This window comes from Malus domestica, chromosome 09, assembly GCF_042453785.1.
Source record: "Malus domestica chromosome 09, GDT2T_hap1".
In the NCBI taxonomy this organism is placed as follows: domain Eukaryota; kingdom Viridiplantae; phylum Streptophyta; class Magnoliopsida; order Rosales; family Rosaceae; genus Malus; species Malus domestica.
In genome coordinates this window covers 33553021-33557578 of record NC_091669.1, presented here as the reverse complement: position 1 = coordinate 33557578, position 4558 = coordinate 33553021, and the positions used below count along the sequence as shown (strand labels likewise).

The following is a 4558-nucleotide window of genomic DNA, read 5'->3' as shown; positions in this document are numbered from 1 at the left end:
AAGTTTGAAAGACGAAATGCAAGTTTGAGCTTGGTATCAAACTTGATATGCAAAAAGCTTATGACAGGGTGGAATGGGACTTCCTAGATGTGATCATGGAGAAGATAGGTTTTAATGTTATATGGAGGAAGCTTATCATGCGTTGTGTGACTTCGATGAATTTTGCTGTCATCCTCAACGGGCAACCAGGAAACAAGTTTGCTCCATCACGAGGTATTCGGCAAGGAGACCCTCTATCGCCGTACCTATTTCTCTTGGTGGGCGAGGTCCTATCTAGGATGATACAAGGGGCTATTGAAAAAAAGGCTTTTGGAGGGGGTGAAAATGAGTGCAACGGGGTCGGTCATCTCCCACATCTTTTTTATGGATAACACTTTGATCTTCCTGAAGGCAGATAAGAAGAATTGTAAAAATTTGGTGAATCTCCTTAAGTCATATTGCGTGGCCTCGGGACAAGAAGTTAATATACAGAAATCTAGTGTCTTATTCGAGGCCAACATTCCGACGAATATGTCCACTGAGTTGGGTAATATTCTGGGCATGCTAGTGATGGATAACCCATGCACTTATCTGGGGGTACCTACCATTTAGGGTCGAACGAAAAAATGGGGACTAGCTTATGTGAAGGGTAGACTTTTGGGGAATTGCAAGGATGGAAGCAAAGTACCTTATCAAAAGCAATGAGGGAAGTGATGATCAAGGTTGTAGCCCAAGCTTTTCCTGCATATCCAATGAATATCTTCAAGTTTCCTGCCATGGTGTGTAATGACAATGGATGCTATAGTTGCTAAATTATGGTGGGGGGGAGGAAGAAAACACACTGGTTTCAAATGAAATTATGGGTTTTCCAAAGTATATGAGAGTTATGGGCTTCAGAAACTTTCAGGAATTCAACGATGCTCTACTTGTAAGTAGTGTTGGTGCTTGATAATTGAGCAAAATTCGCTTTGGGCTAGGGTGATGAAGGCCCGTTATTTTCCGAATTGCTCATTCATGGATGGAAAAAAAAGGGGTCGTGCCTCTTGGGCCTGGACAAGCCTACTTGTGGGAAGGTAGTTGTTAATGCAAGGGGCTCACTAGAAGATTATGGGAGGGGAGGAGGTTCGTGTTTGGGTTGATAGGTGGCTCCCTTCCTTACAATTGGGACATTCTATTCCAACCGGAGAAGTTACGGTGACTAGAAACATTCGGGTCAGCTCTTTAATTTGCCTGATATCTCATGAATAGGACATTGACTTTGTTCATCCTTTCCTCTCTATGGAGGAACACACGGCAATTAGACTTCAATTGGGAACTTTCGAAGAAAGGATAGGTTGGTTTGGGCGGCTAACATAAATGATAGTTACTCAGTCAGGTCAGGGTATCTTTGGGTGCAATCACGGTCTCTGTCCTTGAGAGATCATTGCCTTTCTTTCACTCGAGCTATTCCACAGAAGTTGTGGAATGTCATTTGGAGGTTGGAGGTGCTGCCAAAGATACGCTTCTTCTTATAGAGTACTTTGCACAATGCCATAACAATTATAGCTACGCTGTTTAGCAGATGATCTCCTCCCACCCCAACCTGCCCAATCTGCCGTTGTCAGGTTGAAATTACTGAGCATCTTTTACTCATCTGCCCTTGGGTCAAGACCATTTGGTTTGGTGGGGCACTAAATTACAAAGTCGATAGAGGAGGCATTTCAAATTGGGTACAATGGCTGCATTCTATCTTCACATCCAACATGGGATCCACGGCAAATTGCAACTAGGTGTAGGTGTATGTGGCCATCTTGTGTTGGCATATATGGAAATCCCGGTGTGATTTTCTGTTCAACCAAGTGCCTATCAACCCAATAAAGGTGTTATTGGCAATCTCCAACTCAACAAGAGTTCGCTGATGCGTGGACAATCCTTGGGGCCATCAGAACGTCGGACATAGGTCGGGAAAGGCAGGTGCTCAGGTGGACTCCTTCAACCTCCTCATTTGTAAAAGTGAATATTGATGCAAGTTGGTCCAAGTTGACTAAATCAGGTTTTGTTGGAATGGTGATGCAGGCAGTTGGGGGAGGGGGGGATTTTATTACTGCGGCGAGGTACCCCATCACGGCTCCGAATGTCGTGGTGGCAGAAGCATTAGTGTTGCTCCATGGGTACGAGTTAGGGGCCTCATTGGGTCTTAGCTTGGTAATCTTTGAATCTGATTCACTTGAATCGATCTCGTGCCTCTCAAATTCAATAGAAAATGGCAGTTGGGAGGCTTTCCCTATCTTGGCAAAAGTTATGGAATTGGGGGAGGCTTTTCAAAATTGTCCCTGGTCTTGGGTTCCAAGATCAACCAATACAGCGACGGATTTTCTTGCGTCTGCTTGTAATCCAGAGATGTGCAATGTTGTTTGCGTCGATTGACCCCCATCTTTGTTGATGCATGTTCTGAACAATGACGTTTACCTTACCCTCATTAATTTTGTTTCGATAGTGTAAGGGGCAACGCCTTCGCAGTGTCCTCTTTGTTGTACCCCTCTGCACTGTTTTAATTACTGCTTGTCTAGCTCTATGCTTGCCTCCATTAGGCTCTCTTTGTTTGTTTCTGGCATCTTTGCCTTGGAATAGAAGTCCCAGTTTACCCAAAAAAAAAAAAAATTGAAGCTGAAACAATTGTTGGACATCTCTTTTGTTTTTAGTAGTAGAGTTGGGAAAAGTAACTGTTTAGGAGGCTAAATATTGTCTATTGTGAGGTTTTCTTCCCACAGAACATTCACCCTATTAATGTTATAATACAAGAAGGGTTGTTTTGTTGACACCGACAATTTGTTGACTGCGCCCCACTTAAATTTTTAATATTAATAGACTTTTTGTCCTAATGAAATGACTTTAGACCTTGAATTATTTTTAAATTAAGTTTTATTTTCTAAATACACTACAAGTCCATTGTTTATACAGTAAAAAAGAATCTGATATGTTGAAATAGTTGTGATATCCTACAATACGTGATCGAGCATGAAGAACTAGTATGTAGAACATTCATATACTTCGAAATTATTTTACTTTCTATTTTTTTCAAACTTTAGAATTATCCTCTCTTGCTCTGTAGTTCTCTGATTTTTTTCAATGCCATTAGGAAACCTAATACTCCAAAATTCACAAAAATCTAAAACCCATAATTGACAAAACCTAGATGTGCATAAGAGAATAAACAAATAAAAGTTTTCTGAACATTTTCTTTTTAGAATTATTTTTTTCACTTTCGGCACAAAATTGTACTTGAAAGTCTAACGTATATCATAAGACATAATTCCAAGCAGTCTCTTCTGAAGCACGTGACTTCTTCGGTGCTAATAAACTCACCCTTTGCCTTAGCCTCGGCCTTCAGCTGATCATTCTTAATCTTCCTTATACGGAATTCTTTGGTGCACCTTGATGGATGCGCATGATCCACACGCACGCACATGAATCATCTTCCTGATGATTCTGTTTCCGACCTGCTTGTTGATCTCAACACCGACGGCACGCTTAGTGACATTCCAGACGCGACCGGTACGGCCGTGGTAGAACTTGTGGAGCATACCCTGTTGGATTTAATAGATCGTAACCATCAAACCTTGCACATTGAACTGGAAGTTGAAACCCTAATCTGTGCATGAGTAATAAATGCACATGTACTAACCCTAATACCAGTAGTGCTTGATGGTTAAACTAACCAGCATTTGACGCCATAGAGATCACTGCAGCAGTACAACCTTCTTCTCTCTTGTGTTATTAAAAGTATTACCAAACTCTCAATGGGACGAGTTTATGTCGAAATCTGAAATGGTAATGGTTTTCATATCGAGAGAAGGGACCATATCACTATATCCATATATACTAGCATTTGTCTACACATTTTGTGTGTATGAACACATTTTTTTAGAAAATAAGGAGAGAGAGGTTGAGAGAGAAAGTGGGGGAGTGAGAGGTTTTTGTTTTTCGTTTTTTTTCCTTTTAAATTTTATATATATAAATATTGGAGATATTTTAACATCATCTGTAGGTGAGGTTTCAATAAAAAAATAGTAAAATTTGAACCTGTAAAATTACATTATTGCCCATCATTTTTTTTTTGTGTGATAGAAGACTAATTTGTCTTTTCACCCAATTTTGGTTGACAAAGAGTGTTTTATTAATTAGTAGAGATATTTGTAGTAGTTCCTTCCTCCTATCAAGGAAGGAGTTACCATCAGTTACAACTTCAATGTAACTGTCCAATTCAAATCAGTTTGAACTTATTAGGTTTCCCTCCAACACTTTAAATCCGGAAACTGCATTAGTGCATCAATTAGGCTATATTCGACATATTCACTTAGCTTATAATATTACACTTGTCATATGTTTGATAAAACCCACATTAAGTTTCTTACATACCCTTGTGGACGGCGCCGTTAACCTTGATGTCGACATGGTCGCCGATCTTGTAGGTCTTGAGGTAGGTCGAGAGCGGGATGTACCCCTTCTTCCCGAAGGCCCTTGAGAACAGATCACGAGTCCGGGAACGGAGTGTTGATGTATTAGTGTATTTGCAAAATTAGATTAATGGTTGTTAGCT

General features: G+C 40.4%; 1 long non-coding RNA gene across 1 annotated transcript; it reads right to left on the bottom strand.

Annotated features, from left to right (window-relative positions):
* Nucleotides 1-3183: 3183 nt before the first annotated feature.
* On the bottom strand, nucleotides 3184-3835 carry LOC139188183 (uncharacterized). Its single transcript, XR_011571448.1, has 2 exons — nucleotides 3678-3835; nucleotides 3184-3545 (listed from the first exon to the last, which is right to left on the bottom strand). It is a non-coding gene; the product is annotated as an uncharacterized lncRNA (long non-coding RNA).
* Between the last annotated feature and the right edge of the window lie 723 nt (nucleotides 3836-4558).